The following is a 21141-nucleotide window of genomic DNA, read 5'->3' on the forward strand; positions in this document are numbered from 1 at the left end:
GATGGATCAATTCCCATTCTTCTGCAAGCTGACCTCCATCCAGTTGAACCAGAACCATTTGTTGAAAAGGCTATCTTTTTTCCATTGGATGTTTTCAGCTCCTTTATCAAGGATCAAGTGGCCATAGGTGTGTGGGTTCATTTCTCGATCTTCAATCCTGTTCCATTGATCTGCCTGCCTGTCACTGTACCAATACCTTGCAGTTTTTAACATAAGAAGGTCAAAGGGATACAAATTGGTAAGGAAGAAGTCAAACTACCATTATTTGCAGATGACATGATAGTCTACCTAAGTGACCCAAAAAACTCCACTAGAGAACTCCTACAGCTGATAAACAACTTCAGCAAAGTGGCAGGTTATAAAATCAACTCAAGCAAATCAGTGGCCTTCCTATACTCAAAGGATAAGCAGGCTGAGAAAGAAATTAGGGAAATGACCCCCCTTCACAATAGCCACAAACAGTATAAAGTATCTTGGTGTGACTCTTACCAAACATGTGAAAGATCTGTATGACAAGAACTTCAAGACTCTGAAGAAGGAAATGGAAGAAGACCTCAAAAAATGGGAAAACCTCCCATGCTCATGGATTGGCAGGATCAATATAGTTAAAATGGCCATTTTGCCAAAAGCAATCTACAGATTCAATGCAATACCCATCAAAATCCCAACTCAATTCTTCACAGAGTTAAAAAGAGCAATTATCAAATTCATCTGGAATAACAAAAAACCCAGGATAGCTAAAACTATTCTCAGCAACAAAAGAAATTCTGGGGGAATCAGTATCCCTGACCTCAAGCAATACTACAGAGCAATAGTGTTAAAAACTGCATGGTATTGGTACAGTGACAGGCAGGCAGATCAATGGAACAGGATTGAAGATCCAGAAAGGAACCCACACACCTATGGCCACTTGATCCTCGACAAAGGGGCTGAAAACATCCAATGGCAAAAAGATAGCCTTTTCAACAAATGGTGCTGGTTCAACTGGAGGTCATCATGCAGAAGTATGCGAATTGATCCATCCTTGTCTCCTTGTACTAAGCTCAAATCCAAATGGATCAAGGACCTCCACATAAAGTCAGATTCTCTGAAGCTAATAGAAAAAAAACTGGGGAAGACCCTTGAGGTCATCGGTACAGGGAGAAAGTTTCTGAACAGAACACCAATAGCATATGCTCTAAGATCAAGAATTCACAAATGGGACCTCATAAAATTACAAAGTTTCTGTAAGGCAAAGGACACCATCAAAAGGACAGATCGGCAACCAACAAATTGGGAAAAGATTTTCACCAATCCTACATCAGATAAAGGGCTAATATCCAATATATATAAAGAACTCAAGAAGTTAGACTCCAGAAAACCAAACAACCCTATTAAAAATGGGGTATAGAGTTAAACAAAGAATTCTCACCTGAAGAATTTCGGATGGAGGAGAAACATCTTAAAAAATGCTCAACTTCATTAGTCGTTAGAGAAATGCAAATCAAAACAACCCTGAGATTTCACCTTACACCAGTCAGAATGGCTAAGATTAAAAATTTAGGAGACAGCAGGTGTTGGCGAGGATGTGGAGAAAGAGGAACACTCCTCCACTGCTGGTGGGGTTGCAAATTGGTACAACCACTGTGGAAAGCAGTCTGGCGGTTCCTCAGAAAACTGGGCACCTCACTTCCAGAAGATCCTGCTATACCACTCCTGGGCATATACCCAAAAGATTCCCCAGCATGTAATAAGGATACATGTTCTACTATGTTCATAGCAGCCCTATTTATAATTGCCAGAAGTTGGAAAGAACCCAGATATCCCTCAACAGAAGAGTGGATGCAAAAAATGTGGTATATATACACAATTCAGCCATTAGAAACAATGAATTCATGAAATTCTTAGGCAAATGGATGGAGCTGGAGAACATCATACTAAGTGAGGTAACCCAGACTCAAAAGATGAATCATGGTATGCACTCACTAATAAGTGGATATTAACCTAGAAAACTGGAATACTCGAAACATAATCTAAACATCAAATGAGGTACAAGAAGAACGGAGGAGTGGCCCCTTGTTCTGGAAAGACTCAGTGAAGCATTATTTAACAAAATCAGAACAGGGAAGTGTGAAGGGTTGGGTGGGAAAACAGGGGGAGGGAAGGGGACTGATGGGACTTTCGGGGAGTGGGGGTCCTGCTATGAACATAATGGAGCATGTGTCTTTATTGCATGCCGCAGAATCCTGTGGGTATATGCCTAGGAGAGATATAGCAGGGTCCTCTGGAATTCTCATGTCCAGTTTTCTGAGGAACCTTCAGACTGATTTCCACAGTGGTTGTACCATCTTACAGCCCCACCAAGCAGAAGCATAAGGACTAGAGATAAAATAATGATACAAACAATTAAGCAAACTAGAGATAATTTTTAAAGGTGTAAATTCTTAAATCATTAATGCAAAGTATTCAAAAAATAAAACCATAGGTAAAAATAAAAGATATCATGACAGATACTGTGCATAAATCAAATAGTAATTAGGAAATAATTTGAAGTACATATCAATAAACTTGAAAGTCTAGAAAAATGTACCAATTATTTAATATATATGACTTACCAAAAACAAGCAACCAACCAACCAAATAAGCAAACAAACAAAAAGCAAAACCAAAAAGCAAAACAAAACAATAAATTGTAGAAAACCTAAACAGATAATCATGAGCAATGAGGCTTAATAAAGGATAGTGTTTCAACAAAGTCACAACATACTTAGGTTTTAATACACCTTTAAAGAACTAACATCAGGGCTGGGGCAAATCATCAGCTTGTTAGATCCTCTGAAGACCCCACAGTCTGAAGGCCTCCCAGGATATCTGCTGCATGTAGATAGGTAAGGGACCCTCATAACCAACCACAGCATCTAGGAACTCCTAGGAGCTCAGAGGACTGAGGACCTATTTCTACCCTTCCCCCTGCTCAAACTACAACTCCTTTCGACCCTGATCCTTCCACTGTGGCAGATTATCAGCTTGTCTGCTACTCTGAAGTCCCCAAAGTCTGAAGGACTTCTAGAAGATCTGCTGTAACCAGCACAACAGATCACTTTTGTGTATGCCTCTCTGAAAATTCCACAGTCTGAAAGCTGCCCAAGAGATTTGCTACAGTCAGAGACACAGAACTCCATGGAGACCTGCAGCAAACCAGGTGCACAGGAGGCAGGCTCCAACAGAGACACTCAGGCCAGCTAACAACAAAGATAACCAGATGGTGAGGCAAGTACAAAAACATAAGCAACAGAAGCAGATGTAATTTGGCACCAGCAGAACCCAGATCTCCCACCACAGCAAGTCCTGGATACCCCAACACACCTGAAGATCAGGATGCTGACCTAAAATTCTATCTCATGAAGAGAGACCTTTAAGGAGAATATTAAAACCAGCTGAAAGAAATACAGGAAGTCACAGGCAAACAGGTGGAAGTCTTTAAAGAGGAAACAAATAAATTCCTTAAAGAATGCAGGAAAACATCTGGAACAGAAGCAGCCTGGGCCACCCGCCCCATCCACAAGCAGTGCAGAGGGCCAGTGGTGCATCTGGAGGCTGGCCAAGGGGAGGCATCTTCCAAGGGTGAGTCCTGCATTGACAACAAGACCAACTAACTAACACCAGTGAGATCTAAATGGCAAAAGGCAAACGTAGGAACGTTACTAACAGAAATCAAGGCCATATGGCATCATCTGAACCCAATTCTCCTTTAATAGCAAGTCCTGAATACCCCAACACCCCAGAAAAGCAAGATTTGGATGTAAAATCACTGGCCGTGATGCTGTTACAAGAACACATGAAGGACATAAATAAATCTCTTAAAGAAATTCAGGAGAAAAATGATCAAAAGCTAGAAGCCCTTACAAGGGAAACACAAAAATCACTTAAAGAAATTCAGGAGAATATGGGTCAAACAATAGTAGCCAATAAGGAGGAAATGAAAAAATCACTTTAAAAAGTACAGGAGAAATTTGATCAACAGGCAGAAGTCATGAAAGAAGAAACACTCTAGTTAGAGCAATTAGACAACATAAGGAGGGCAAGGGGATACAAATTGGAAAGGAAGAAGTCAAATTATCACTATTTGCAGATGACATGATAGTATACTTAAGTGACCCAAAAAGCTCCACCGGAGAACTCCTACAGCTGATAAACAACTTCAGCAATGTGGCAGGTTATAAAATCAACTCAAGCAAATCAGTTGCCTTTCTATACTCAAAGGATAAGCAGGCTGAGAAAGAAGTTAGGGAAATGAGACCCTTCGCAATAGCCACAAACAATATAAAGTATCTTGGTGTGACTCTAACCAAACAAGTGAAAGATCTATATGAAAAGAACTGCAGGTCTCTGAAGAAGGAAATTGAAGAAGACCTCAGAAAATGCAAAGATCTGCCATGCTCGTGGATTGGCAGGATTAATATAGTTAAAATGGCCATCTTGCCAAAAGTGATCTACAGATTCAGCGCAGTCCACATCAAAATCCCAACTCAGTTCTTCACAGAGTTGGAAAAGGCAATTCTCAAATTTATCTGGAATAACAAAAAACCCAGGAGAGCTAAAACTGTTCTCAACAACAAAAGAAATTATGGGGGAATCAGTATCCCTGACTTCAAGCAATACTACAGAGCAATAGTGTTAAAAACTGCATGGTATTGGCACAGTGACAGACAAGTGGACCAATGGAATAGAATTGAAGATCCAGAAATGAATCCACAGACGTATGGTCACTTGATCTTCGACAAAGAAGCTGAAAACATCCAGTGGAAAAAAGATAGCCTTTTCAACAAATGGTGCTAGTTCAATTGGAGGTCAGCATGCAGAAGAATGTGAATTGATCCATTCTTATCTCCATGTACTAAACTTCACTCCAAGTGGATCAAGGACCTCCATGTAAAACCAGATACACTGAAACTAACAGAAAAGAAACTGGGGAAGACCCTTGAGGACATGGGCACAGGGGAAAAGTTCCTGAACAGATCACCAATAGCTTATGCTCTAATATAAAGAATTGACAAATGGGACCTCATAAAATTACAAAGTTTCTGTAACGCAAAGGACACTGTTAGAAGGACAAAACGGCAACCACCAAATTGGGAAAGGATATTCACCAACCCTACATCTGATAGAGGGCTAATATCCAATATATACAAAGCACTCAAGAAGTTAGACCCCAGTGAACTAAATAACCCTATTAAAAATGGGGTACAGATCTAAACAAAGAATTTTTACCTGAAGAAATTTGGATGGCCGAGAGGCACCTTAAGAAGTGCTCAACATCATTAGTCATTAGGGAAATGCAAATCAAAACAACCCTGAGATTTCACCTTACAACAGTCAGAATGGCTAAGGTCAAAAACTCAGGAGACAGCAGATGTTGGTGAGGTTGTGGAAAAAGAGGAACACTCCTCCACTGCTAGAGGGGCTGTAAGATGGTACAACCACTTTGGAAATCAGTCTGGCGGTTCCTCAGAAAACTGAACATGACACTTCTAGAGGACCCTGCTATACCTCTCCTAAGCATAAACCCAAAGGATTCCCCGGCATGCAATAAAGACACATGCTCCATTATGGTCATAGCAGCCTTATTTATAATAGCTAGAAGCTGGAAAGAACCCAGATGTCCCTCAAAGGAGGAATGGATACAGAAAATGTGGTATATTTACACAATGGAATACTACTCAGCAATTAGAAACAATGAATTCACAAAATTTTTAGGCAAATGGTTTGATCTGGAAAATATCATCCTAAGCGAGGTAACCCAATCACAAAAGAATACACATGGAATGCAATCTCTGATAAGTGGATATTAATTAGCCCAGAAGCTCTGAATACCCAAGGCACAAATCACATAACAAATGACTCCCATGAAGAAGTATGGAGAGGGTCCTGATCCTGGAAAGGATTGATCTAGCATTGGAGGGGAATATAAGGACAGAGAAAAAGGAGGGAGGTGATTGAAGAATGGGTAGAGAGAAGAAGGTTTATGGGACATATGGGGATGGGGGGATCTGGGAAAGAGGAAATCATTTGGAATGTAAACAAAGAATATAGAAAATAAAAATATTTAAAAAAATTATCACTATTTGCAGATCGCATGATAGTACACTTAAGTGACCCAAAAAGAACTCCTACAGCTGATAAACAACTTCAGCAAAGTGGCAGGTTATAAAATCAACTCAAGCAAATCAGTTGCCTTCCTATACTCAAAGGATAAGCAGGCTGAGAAAGAAGTTAGGGAAATGAAACCCTTCACAATAGCCACAAACAATATAAAGTATCTTGGTGTGACTCTAACCAAACAAGTGAAAGATCTATACGATAAGAACTTCAGGTCTCTGAAGAAGGAAATCGAAGAAGACCTCAGAAAATGGAAAAATCTGCCATGCTCGTGGATTGGCAGGATTAATATAGTTAAAATGACCATCTTGCCAAAAGCGATCTACAGATTCAACGCAGTCCCCATCAAAATCCCAACTCAGTTCTTCACAGAGTTAGAAAAGGCAATTCTCAAATTTATCTGGAATAACAAAAAACCCAGGAGAGCTAAAACTATTCTCAACAGTAAAAGAACTTCTGGGGGAATTAGTATCCCAGACCTCAAGCAATACTACAGAGCAATAGTGTTAAAAACAGCATGGTATTGTCACAGGGACAGGCAAGTGGACCAATGAATTAGAATTGAAGACCCAGAAATGAATCCACACACCTATGGTCACTTGAGCTTCAACAAAAGATTTACATCTTAAAGGCCCAGTAAATATCTTCAACAAAATTGTAGAAGAAAATTTCCCTAACCTAGAGAAAAAGATGCCTATCAACATAGAAGAAGCCTTCAGAAATCCAAACAGACTGGACCAGAACAGAAAATCCTCCTGGCACATAATAATCAAAACACCAAATTCACTAAACAAAGAACGAATATTAAAAACAGTAAGAGAAAAAGGACAAGTAACTTATAAAGGCAGACCTGTCAGAATCACACCAGTCTTCTCACCAGAGTTGATGAAAGCTAGATGATCCTGGGAAGACTTCATACAGACCCTAAGAGAACACAAATGCCAGCCCAGGCTACTATACCCAGCAAAACTCTCAATCATCATAGATGGAGAAATCAAGATATTCCATGAAAAAACCAAATTTGCACAATATCTGTCCACAAATCCAGCCCTACAAAGGATAATTAATGGAAAATGCCGACATAAGGAGGGAAACTATACCCTAGAAAAAGCAAGAAAGTAATCTTCCAACAAACCCAAAAGAAGATACCCACACAAACATAAAAATAACATCAAAAATAATAAGCAACAATTACTATTCCCTAATATCTCTTAATAACAATGGTCTCAACTCTCCAATAAAAAGACATAGACTAATGAAATATTTCTTATGTAAATCTTCAATTTTATCAGAAAAAGGTTGCAATTCCCCCTTTAATTAATGTAGTAAATTCCTTTATGTCTACCATTTTATCTGCATTATTTTCACGATAATCTTCAATTTTAATATGCCTTTCTATATACTTCCTCTATTTTATCAGAAATATTTCTAATGTAAATCTTTAATATTATGACAAATGCTTCTAATTCCACCTTCAATTAATTTAGAAAGAACTTTTACATCAACCATTTTTATGTGAAAATTTCCATGAAATAGTCAATTATAACATGTTTGTCTTTTTATTTCTTGAATTTTACCAGAAATATTTTCCATGTAAATCTTCAATTTTATCTAAAAATGTTTATAACTTCACCTTCAATCAACTTAGAATTATCTTTATGCCTGTTATTTTACCTATATAATTTCCATGATAATCTTTCATTTTAACATGTTTTTCTATAAATTTCTACAATTTTATCAGAAATATTTTTCATGTAAATCTTCAAGTTTATCAGAAAATGTTTATGATTCCACTTTTAATCAACTTAGGAATACTTTTATGCCTACCATTATATCTATATAAAATTTTCCATGATAATCTTCAATTAAGATGTTTTTCTACATTTTTCTACAATTTTATCAGAAATATTTTCCATGTAAATCTTCAATTCTATCATAAAATGTTTCTATCCCATATTTTAATTAATTTAGCAATGTTTTACATGTCTACCACTTTACTCCTTATTTTTCCTTGAAAATTGTCAATTTTAATGTGCTTATCTGAAACATTTTCCATGTAAATTTTTAATTTATCATAAAGTGTTTTTACTTCCCTTTTCAATAAATAAAAAAAGTTAAAAAAAACAAATGCACTGAATTTATTAGAAGTGAAAGTGGGAAAGAACCCACAAAGTCATTGGCATGGGAGGAAGGATTTCCTAAACAGAACTCCAGTGCCTCAGGCTCTAAGATCAAGAATTGGTAAACAGGACCTCATGAAACTAAAAAGATTCTGTAAGGCAAAGGACATAGTCAATAGGACAAATCAATGATCTACAGCTTGGGAAAAATAATCTTCACTAATCCCACATATTATAAAATATCTGAAATATATAAAGAATTAAAGGAGCTAACCTCTAAAAAACCAAACAGTCAATCAAAGAATGGGGTATAGAACTAAATAAAGAATTTATAACAGGAAGAATTATTGGCTGAGAATGCTGGAATGGCTGAGAAACACTTAAAGAAATGTTCAAAGTTCTTAGTCATCACGGAAATGCAAATCAAAATGACCCTAAGATTCCACCTTACACCAATCAGAATGATAAGGATCAAAACCTGAGGTGAAAGCACATGATGTAAAGAGGAATATTCTATTACTGATGGGATTGCAAACTGGTAGAAGCATTTCAGAAATCAATCTGGAGGTTCCTCAGAAGATTGGAAATAGATCTACCTCAAGATCCACCTATACTACTCCTGGACATGTATCCAAAAGATGTCCCACCATGCCACAGGGGCACATGTTCCACTATGCTCATAGTGGCCTTATCTGTGATAACTATAAGTTGGAAACAACATAGATGTCTCACAATGGAAGAATAGATTTTAAAATAAAGTGGTTCCTTTAGACAATGGAATACTATTCAGCTATTAAGAATGAGGACATCCTGAGTTTTGCAGGCAAATGGTTGGAACTAGAAAATATCCTGATGTAAATCAGACCAAAAAAAAAAAAAACATGCCTGGGATGTACTCACTAATAAGTTGATATTAACCAAAAAAGTACAGAATGCACAGGTTATAATCCACAGAACTCAAGAAAGTTAATGAAACTCTAGGGCCCAAGTGAGGATATCTTAGTCCCACTTGGGAGGAGAAGAAAGCAATCATGGGGCAGAGTGAGGGAGGGACATGGGTGGGAGAGTGGACTAGGAGGGAAAAAGGGAACATGATCAAGTATTGGGGATAACAAAAGTGAAGCCCTGAAGGCCAGCAGCATGCATGGAAATAAGCAACCTCGGGAAGTAGGAGGTGTGTGTGTGGGGGGGGGGGACCATTTGGAATGTGCCAGAGACCCGGGAGTTCAGAGACTCTAGGACTCAAGGGACCTTTGGTTAAATGACTGACAGTGGGGAGAGGGAATTTGTAAAGTCCATCTCCAGTAGAAAGACAGAACATCAAGTAGGATGAAGTTACCATCCCACAGTCAAATACTCTAATCAAGGATGGTTACATTCTAAAAGAACTGTAGGGACAAAAATGGAGAAGAGACTGACAGAAAGGATGTGCAATGACTAGCCTAAGTTGGAAATCATCTCAAGGAGAGGCTCCAAGACCTGACAGACACAAGAGTGAGATATCTCTGGAGATATAAAACCTTGGAAAGAATTCAGGAGTTGCAAGCATCAGCAACAGAATACAAGAGATAGAAGAAAGAACCTCAGGTGCTGAAGATACCATAGAAAACATTGACTCAACAGTCAAAGAAAATGCAAAATACATAAAGCTGGTAACTCAAAACATCCAGGAACTCCAGGACACAATGAGAAGACCAAACCTAAAGATTATAGGTATAGATGAGAGTGAGGATTTACATCAGAGATAACTAGATGGCAAAAGGCAAACATTGGAATGTTATCACCAGAAATCAAGGATATGTGGCACCATCTGAACCCAAATCTCCCACAAAAGGAAGCTCGAGACACACCAACAAACCAGTAAAGCAAGATTTGGATTTAAAATCACAGCTCACGAAGCTGATAGAAGGCTTCAAGATGGATATAAATAACTCACTTAAAGAAATACAAGAGAACACAAGTAAGCAGGGAGAAACCCTTAAAGAACTACAGGAAAGTACAACAAAACAGCTGAAGGAATTGAACAAAACCACCCAGGATCTAAAAATGGAAGTATAATCAATAAAGAAATCACAAAGGGAAGCAACTCTGGATATAGAAAACCTAGGAAAGAAGTCAGGAGTCATAAATACAAGTATTAATAACAGAATACAAGAGATAGAAGAGAGACTCACAGATGCAGAAGATACCAGAGAAAACGTTGATACAACAGTCAAAGAAAATGAAAAATGCAAAAAGTACCTAAACCAGAACATTCAGGAAATCCAGGACAAAATTAGAAGACCAAACCTAAGGATTATAGGTATAGAAGAGAGTGAAGATTTCCAAATTAAAGGACCAGTAAATAGCTTCAACAGAATCATAGAAGAAAAATTCCCTAACCTAAAGAAAAAGATGCTCCTGAACATACAAGAAGCCTACAGAACTCCAAATAGTTTGGACCAGAAAAGAAATTCTACCAGTCACATAATAATTAAAGCACCAAATGTACTAAACAAGTAAAGACTATTAAAAGCAGTAAGGGGAAAAGGTCTAGCAACATATAAAGGAAGACCTATCAGAATTACACCAGACTTCTTGCCAGAGACTATGAAAGCCAGAAGATCATGGACAGATGTCATACAGACCCTAAGGGAACACAAATGCCAACTGAGGCTACTATATCCAGCAAATCTCTCAATTACCATAGATGGATAAACCAAGGTATTCCATGACAAAAACAAATTTACACAATATTTTTCCAAAAATCCAGCCTTCCAAAGGATAATGAATTGAAAACACCACCAAAAGAAGGGAAACTACACACTAGGGAAAAAAACAAGAAATTAACCATCTTTTAACAAAACAAAAAAAGAGACACACAAACATAAATCCATCTCTAATGACAAAAGTAACAGGAAGCAACAACCATTTCACCTTAATATTTCTTAATACCAATGGACTCAATTCTCTAATAAAAAGACATAGACTGGACACAGAAGCCAAGATTTTGATGCATACAGGAAATTCACCTTGGGCACAAAGACAGATACTATCTTAGAGTAAAAAGCTGGAAAACAATTTTCCAAGCAAATTGTCCTAAGAAAAAAGTTGGTGTAGCCATCCTAATATGAAATAAAATTGACTTTCAACCTAAAGTAATCAAAAATATAAGGAAGGACACTTCATACTCATCAAAGGAAAAATATACCAAGATGAACTCTCAATTCTGAACACATATGCTCCAAATACAAGGGTACCCACATTCATAAAAGAAACTTTACTAAAGCACAAAGAACACATTTCACCTCACACCATAATAGTGGGAGACTTCAACACCCAACTCTCATCAATGAACAGATCCGGGAAACATAGTCTAAACAGAGAAACAATGAAACTAGCTGAAGTTAAGAACCAAACGGATTTGACAGATATCTATAGAACATTTTATCCTAAAACAAAAGAATATATCTTCTTCTCAGCACCTCATGGTACCTTCTCCAAAACTGACAATATACTCGGACACAAATCAGATAGAATAAGATTGAAATAATCATCAGATAGAAGAAGATGGAAATAATTCTATGCACCCTATCAGATTATCGCAGACTAAGACTAGTCTTCAACAACAACAAAAACAACAGAAAGCCCATATACACATGGAAACTGAACAACATTCTACTCAGTGATAACTTAGTCAAGGAGGAAATAAAGAAAAAGATGAAAGACTTTTCAGAATTTAATGAAAATGAAGGCACAACATACCTAAACTTATGGAACACAATGAAAGCAGTGCTAAGAGGAAAACTCAGCTCTGAGTATCTCCAAATAGAAACTGAAAAGAACACACACTAACAACTTAACAGCACAGCTGAAGGCTCTATAACAAAAAAGAAGCAAATACACACAAAAGGAGTAGAAGGCAGGAAATAATCAAACTCAGGGCTGAAATCAACCAAGTAGAAACAAAAAGAACTATACAAAGAATCAACCAAACCAGAATCTGGTTCTTTGAAAAAACCAAAAAGATAAATTAGATAAACTTTTAACCAACCTAACCAGAGGGCACAGGGACAGTACCCAAATTAACAAAATCAGAAATGAAAAGGGAAGCATAACAATTGATAATGAGGAAATCCAAAATATCATCAGATCCTACTACAGAAGCCGATACTCAACAAAAGTGAAAAATCTAGAGGAAATGGACAATTTCCAGTTCCCAGACTTAAATCAGAATCAGATAAATGATCTACAGAATCCATAACCCCTGAAGAAATAGAAGCAGCCATTAATAATTACCTAACCAAAAAAAAAAAAAAAAAAAAAAAAAAAAAAAAAAAAAAGCTCAGGTGGCTTCAATGGGAGTTCTATCAGACCTTCAAGAAACCCAATACTCTTCAAAATATTACACAAAATAGAAACAGATGGAATATTACTCAATTCATCTTATGAAACCACAGTTATGCTGATACCTAAACCATACAAAGACACAACAAAGAAAGAGAAGTTTAAACAAATTTCCCTTGTGAATATTTATGCAAAAATACTCAATAAAATTCTTGCCAACTGAATACAAGAACATATCATAACAATTATCTACCATGATCAAGTAGGCTTCATCACAGGGATGCAAGGATGGTTCAATATATGGAAATCTATCAATGTAATCCACTATATAAACAAACTCAAAGAAAAAAACCACATGATCATTTCATTAGATGTTGAGAAAGCATTTGACAAAATCCAACATCTCTTCATAATAAAAGTCTTGGATATATCAAGAATTCAAGGCCCATACCTAAACATAGTAAAAACAATATATAACAAACTAGTAGCCAACATCAAACTAAATGGAGAGAAACTTGAAGCATTCCCACTAAAATCAGGAACTAGACTAGGCTGTCCACTCTCTCCCTACCTGTTCAATATAGTTCTCAAAGTCTTAACGAGAGTAATTAGACAACAAAAGGAGGTCAAAGGGATTCAAATTGGAAAGGAAGAAGTAAAAGTATCAGTATTTCCAGATGATATGATAGTATACTTAAGTGACCTCAAAAATTACACCAGAGAAATTCTAAACCTCATAAACAACTTCAGCAAAGTGACTGAATATAAAATTAACTCAAACAAATCAGTAGCCTTCCTATACTCAAAGGATAAAGAGACTGAAAAAGAATCAAGGGAAATGACACCCTTCACAATAGCCACAAATAATATAAAATACCTTGATGTGACTCTAATCAAGCAAGTGAAAGATCTGTATGACAAGAACTTCAAGTCTCTGAAGAAAGAAATTGAAGATCTTAGAAGATGGAAGCATCTCCCATGCTCATGGATTGGCAGGGCTAATATAGTAAAAATGGCCATCTTGCCTAAAGCAATCTATAGATTCAGTGCAATCTCCATCAAAACTCCAACTCCAATTCTTCATAGAGTTCGAAAGAGTAATGTCCAAATTTATCTGAAATAACAAAAAACCCAAGATAACAAAAACTCTTCTCAACAATAAAGGGACTTCTGGTGGAATCACCATCCCTGAACTCAAGTTCTACTACAGAGCAATAGTGATAAAAACTGCAAGGTATTGGTACAGGGACAGGCAGGTAAATAAATGGAATAGAATTGAAGACCCTGAAATGAAGCTTCACACCTATGGTCACTTGATATTTGACAAAGGAGCTAAACACATTCAGTGGAAAAAAGACAGAATTTTCAAAAAATGGTGCTGGGTCAACTGGCAGTCAACATGCAGTAGGATGCAAATTGATCCATTTTTTTTAATCTCCCTGTACAAAGCTCAAGTCCAAGTAAATCAAGGTCCTCCCCATAAAACCAGATACCCTGAATCTAGTAGAAGAGAAATTGAAGAAGAACCTGGAGCACGTGGGCACAGGGGAAGATTTCCTGAATAGAACAGCAATAGCTTATGCTCTAAGATAAAGAATTGACAAATGGGACCTCATAAAATTGCAAAGCTTCTGTAAGGCAAAGGACACTGTCAAGAGGACAAAACGGCAACCAACAGATTGGGAAAAGAACTTTACCAATCCTACATCTGATAGAGGGCTAATATTCAATATATAGAGCTCAAGAAGTTAGACTCCAAATGAACTTATTAAAAATGGGGTACAGAGCTAAACAAAGAATTCTCAACTGAGGAATACTGTATGACTGAGAAACACCTAAAGAAATGTTTACTATCCTTAATCATCATTGAAATGCAAATCAAAACAACCCTGAGATTCCACGTCACACCAGTCAGAATGGCCAAGATCATAATTCAGGGAACAGCAAATGCTGGAGAGGATGTGGAGAAAGAGAAACACTCCTCCATTCCTGGAGGGATATCAAGCTGGTTAAACCACCTGGAAATCAGCTTGGAGGTTCCTCAGAAAAATTGGACATAGCACTACCTGAGGACTCAGCTATACCACTCCTGGGCATATACCCAGAAGATGTTCCAACATGTAATAAGGACTCATGTTTCACTATGTTCATAGCAGCCTTATTTATAACAACCAGAAGCTGAAAAGAATCCAGATATCCCTCAACAGAGAAATGGATACAGAAAATGTGATACACAATGGAGTACCACTCAGCTATTAAAAACAATGAATTCATGAAATTCTTAGGCAAATGGATAGAGCTAGAAATTATCATCCTGAGTGAGGTAACCCAAACACAAAAGAACACACATGGTATGCAATCACTGATAAGTGGATATTAGCCCAAAGCTCAGAATACCCAAGATACAACTCACAGACCACATGAAGCTCAACATGAAGGAAGACCAAAGTGTGAATACTTTCATCCTTATTGGAAAGTTGATCAAAACACCCATGGCTCACAGCCAACTAATAGAATGAGAATAGGGTCTCCTATGGGGCAGCTAGGGAGAGGACCCAAGGAGCAGAATTGTTTTGCAGCTCTGCAGGAGGAACAATAATATGTACCAACCAGTACCCCCAGAACTCCCAGGGACTAAACTACCAACCAAACATGTAGAATCCCATTGCTCCAGCTATATATGCAGAAGAAGATGACCATTTCAGACATCAATGAGATGGCCATTGGTCTTGTGAAGCTCAATTCCACAGAATAGAGGAATGCAAGTCAAGAAATTAGGGGAGCAGTGAGCAAGGGGAGGGGGATGGGATAGGGACTTTTGGGGGATAACTTGGAAAGGTGTTACCATTTGAAATGTAAATAAAGCAAATATCTAATAAAACAGAAATGAAATAAAAAGACATAGAAGAAATATCAAAATTACCAAAATTAGAAAAGGGGAGGTGGGCAACAGACAACAAGGAAATCCAAAAAATCATTAGGTCTTAAAACATGTACGCTTATAAAATTGGAAAATCCAAACAAAATGGATGATTTTCTTGGCAGATACAATTTACCAAAGGCAAATCAAGATCAGATAAACAATTTTAAAATTGTTCTAATCCCTAAAGAAATATAAGTCATTAAAAAGCTCCCAACTAAAAACAGCCCAGGGCCAGAATGTAACTAGATTTAGTACAGAATTTAACTATACTTTCAAACAAGATCTAACACTCCATAATAATTTCACAAAATAGAAACACAAAGAACACGGCCAAATTTATTTTATGAGGTAACAGTCACCCTGATACCTAAATCACACAAAGGCTTAAGCAAGAAAGAGAATTTTAGACCAATCTAACTTATGAATACTGATACAAAACTAATTGATAAAATACTCACAAACTGAATCTAAGTGCACATCAAAAACTATCTGCTATGATCAACTAGGCTTCATACCAGAGATCCAGAGACTTAATGGACCTTAGATGAAATGCCCAAGAGTGGGGATAGGGAACTTGTAGAGTCTCTCTCCAGTGGAAAGACAGGGCATCACGTGGAAGGAAGGATGTGGTTGCCATTCCACAGTCAAAAACTCTGACCCAGAATTGTCCCCGTCTATAAAAATTGCTAGGACAAAAATGGAGAAGAGATTGAGGGAAAGGGGGTTCAGTGGCCAGCTCAAATTGGGATGCAGCTCAAGGGGAGGCTCAAGGCCTGATACTGTTGCTGATGCTGTGGTATGCTTACAGACAAGAGTCAGGCATGGCTGCCCTCTGAGAAACACAATGGACAGCTAAAGAGTCAGATGTAGATACTTTCATCCAACCAATGGATGGAGGCTGGAGCCCTTGTGGTTGAACTGGGGAGGGTCTCTAGGAAGCTGAAGAGGAGGGTGACCCCATAGGAAGACCCATAGTCTCAATTGACCTGGACCCCCAGGATCTCCTAGATACCTTACTGCTAAGCAGGAAGCTGTACATTAGCCGATGAAAGGCCCCTGACACATATACATGACCAGGACTGCCTGGTCTGGCTTCAGTGGGAGAAGAGGCACCGAGTCCTCAAGGACTTGGGAGTCATGAGGTCTGGTGGGGTGCAGGTGAAAGAGTGGGGATTCCCTCTTGGAGATGAGGGAGGAGGAATAGGACCAAGAAGGGGATAATGAATGTAAAAAAGTTAAATTATATATATATATGCCTACAATCTCATACACTGAAAAACCTTTGACAAAAATCCAACAGTTCTTCAAAATATACCTCTTGGAAAGATTAGCAATTAAAAGTACAAATCTAATTATAATAAAGGCTGTGTAGAGAACAGAAAGTGAGAAATAACCTTGAATACATTGGTACAGGAGCCAACTTCTAGAACTTAACACAAACAGCTCAGGCAATGAGATCAACAATTAATAAATGGGACCACATGAAAGTGAAAATCTTCTGTAAGGTGAAAAACACTATCAAAAGAACAAACCAGCAGCCAATGCAATGGGAAAAGTTATTCACCAACCCTACATCCAACAACAGGCTGATATCCAAAATACATAAAGACATCAACAAACTAAATAATCTAATTAAAAATTGGGGGAAAGATCTAAATAGAGAATTCTCAGTAGAGAATTCCAAATGGTAGAAACACTTTAAAAATGCTCAAAATTCTTACCCATCATAGAAATGCAAATCAAAATTATTTTGATATTCCATCTTTATATCTCTCTGAATGGCTAAGTTAAAAAAAATGTAAGTGACATCTCATGCTGGTAAGGATGTGGAGCAAGGGAAATACGCCTTTATTGCTGATGGGAGTGAACACTTGTATACACACTATGGAAATTAATATGGTAGCTCCTCAGAAAATTGGGAAGACTCAGCTATACCATTCCTGGGCATATACCCAAAGGACTCTCCATTCTACCACAAGGACAGTTGTACAACTATATTTATAGCAACTTTATTCATAATAGTACAAAACTAGAGAGAACCTAGATGTCCCTCCACCAAAGAAAGTATAAAGAATGTGTGGTACATACACAATGGATTATTACTCAGTTTTCAAAAACAACAATGTCATGAAATTTTCAGGCAAATGGATGGAACAAGAAAAAAACATACTGAGTATAACCCAGGTTCATAAAGACAAACATGGTATGTATTTATATATAAGTGGATATTATCTGTTAAGTAAAGATAATCATGCTACAACACATAGGGTAAGTAACAAGGTGAGGGGGCTCAAGGATGAAAGAATGAACAAGGAAAATATAAATTTTATATGTGGGCTAGTTGTTTGTGAAGACGGAAACAGGAGGGATCAGGCAGAGAGAAAGATGGAGGAATGGAGCATGGAGGAAGACAACTTGGGCATTTCAGGATTGATGTGGAAAACTAGCACGGTGGTAATGACTTGGAATCCACTAAGATGATCCTAGTGAGAACTCTTAGTAATGGGGAATACAGAGTCTGAACCAGCCATCTTCTGTAACCAGGAAAGTCTTCCAGTGGTGGGACTGGAACACCATCCCAGCCACAAAACTTTCCTGCCAAAGTCCAGGCGATGGCTGGGTTCAGAAATTGACATAGGATGCGTGGAATTGACAAAAGACGTAGACCAAGAAGTTGAGTTCACATACTTCTGAAGAAAGAGAATCAAGATACCTTTATTTGTACATCTATTTTTTCACAGCTGAAATGTTTTACATTAATTTTTCACAGTTGTAATATTTCCCATTTTTTCACACTCTCTTTAAAGAATTCCCTATGTTTAACAATAATGTGCACACTGTTCTTTTTCCCTTCCTTCTCCTCATCAATCCCCAGAGTTTCCTGCTAATAATGAACTGTATCAATAAAGAGGAAATAGATTCAGCAAGCAGTTAATATCTAACCCAGAACATTGGTTCATAACCAAGTGACTGTGGCTGGTAGCAATCACGGTTACAGTATAGAGAAGTAATAGACATATCAGAAATTTCTGATTTAATTATTGGAACCTAGCATTTCCCCATATCCTAATCAGGAGATCTAAGAACTCTAACACCCAGGGCTCTCAGCAAATTAATAACCTGAGTCAGTTCTTCATCTATTCTTCCCTTACCTCTGAATGTTCCTATTAAGTCTTGGAATCAAAGATCTAGCAAGACCTTACTAACCTTTTGATAATTATTGAGCAGTTGTTTGGAACAGGTTGGTGGACAAATTGTTATCAGAACTATGTTTCCATTGAGAGAAAACATCCAGACAATAGTTGATGTACCTGGACCAGACCCTTGTGTTGTCTGAACTTTATCTCTATTAATAACAAACAGAAAAGCAATGATCTCTTTTACTTTCAGGATCCTCAGAGACAAACAAAAATGAATAATGACCTGAGCTTTTTTTTTTATTCTAGAGAACTGTCACAGACAAATTCAAAGTAAAACTGCCTTTATCAAAGCCAAGTATGGAAATACAGGCGAAAGTGAACCAAGAATCCCCTCAGGAAAGACAAGGAGATTGTACAGGAATATCTCTATTGGTCCTTACCATGTGGTGACATAACTCCTCAGGTCTTGCTATGAAGAGAACAATATTCAATACATTTCTGTGCCTTTCCAAACAGAGGCTTGGTCACTGCCACCTTCAACCTACAATTTGTACTGCCTGCAAAATGTGCTGGGGTAATGGTGACAGAAAACTGGTAAGAGTAGCTTACCAATGATCTGTTTTATTTGAGACCTGTGTGAGGAGAGAGAATCTATTCCCAACACTCTCTGAATGACCAGGAACTGAAGGCTGGATAGCCCATGAATTTAGGATAGAACCAAACATAACAGGAAAAAATGAAATGATTCTCAGTAATAAACTGCTGTACTCATAGATTGGTGCCTAGTCCAATCTTTGTCAGGGAGAACTCATTCAGCAGTTGATGGGAGCAGATGCAGAGACCCACCACCAAACATTCAACTGAGCTCAGAGAACCCCTTGGAAGAAGGGAAGGAAGAATTGTAGGAGCTAGAGGGGTCAAGTACACCAGGAGAACATGTCCCACAGAATCAACTAAGTGGGGTTGATAAGGTCTCAGAGACTCTGAACCAACAATGACAGACCCTTTCCCCAGGTCCTCTGTGTATATGTTATGGTTGTGTTGCTTGGTGTTCTTGTGCAATTCTTAAGAATGGGAGAGGGACTATCTCTGTTTGCTCTTAGAACTTCTTTCTTCCTATTGCTGTAATATGTCCAGACTTGATATGAGCTTTTGTGCCTAGTCTTATTGGAATTTGTTATGCCATGTTTGGTTAATATTCCTGGGAGACCTGATCTTTTCTGAAGGAAAATAGAGGATGAATGGATCTGGATGTGAGTGGAAGTAGGTGGGAGGTTGTGAAGAAGAAACTAGTCTGGATGTATTTTATGAGATAACAAAAAATAATTAATCATTTAATAATGACCTCCATGGAAATTTAAGTAGATGAAATCCAGAAAAAGTCCTAAAATAGGATGATAAAACATATTTTCAAATAACGCAAAGAGGAAAAATCCATGCATTAAAAAGAACACAAAATATCTCACCAAATATGGAATAGATATAAAAGAGTAATTTATAGAAATCATGAAGAAGAATCATATTGGAACAATGGAAATTAAAAGAACAAGTCAAATGAAAAATACAAGAAATTGAGCAGTAGAATGGATCAAAAAGACAATAGAATATCTGAGCTTTAATACAAAGTGGGTAAATTTAAACATTTAAACAAGAAAATAATGATAAATTAGTAAAACTTAGTAGCTTAAATTTTCTGCCATTTTGTATTTGTAGAGGAATGTTTTTAAAATCGTTAGTTTTAAGAGTTTCATATGAATGAATACTCCATTTCCACAGTCCCCTCATATCCCCCATCAAAATCTCCCATCTTTCTAGACTCGTATTTTTAATTAATTAATTAATTAATTAATTAATTAATTTACTTACTTACTTAATTTACATTGATTGTAGTTTTGTATTAATGTGATTTTCAAGAGATCCCAAGTAAAATTGTGGCCATCCATTTAAAGTAGAGGCTAATGGACAGCAGGTGAATAATGGAATTTTAGCTTACGTCCAGTTTACAGGAGGTTCAGGGGTTCTCCAAACTCATCCTGTGGTTATTTTTTTCATTTTGAAGGGCATAATTGTGATAGATATGACTAGAAGCTGGCATAATTCTCAACATTTGTTTCCTAATCTGTGGAGTGAGGTGTATTATGTTTGGAAAAGGCTAAATGGAAGCATTTAGACTAATGTCTTCCAAGGAATATATTGAACACCAAACAGAATCACACCCCTAGACAAAATAGAGAAATTAGTGCCATCATCAAGGATTTGAAAGATGCAGTAGTGGTGGTTGATACCACATCTCTTGTTAACTTTTCTATCTGACCTGTACCTAAAACAGAAGGATAATGGAAAATGACCATTGTCCTTCAAAAAGTGAACCATAGTGACTCCATTTGCAACTTAGGTATGTAATACAATGTCTTTACTTGATCAGATTATCACATCTCCGTGTACATGGTCCACAGCTATTGGTCTAACAAATGCCTTTTTCTTGATACCTGCC

Source organism: Apodemus sylvaticus, chromosome 4, assembly GCF_947179515.1.
Source record: "Apodemus sylvaticus chromosome 4, mApoSyl1.1, whole genome shotgun sequence".
NCBI classification, from domain to species: Eukaryota; Metazoa; Chordata; class Mammalia; order Rodentia; family Muridae; genus Apodemus; species Apodemus sylvaticus.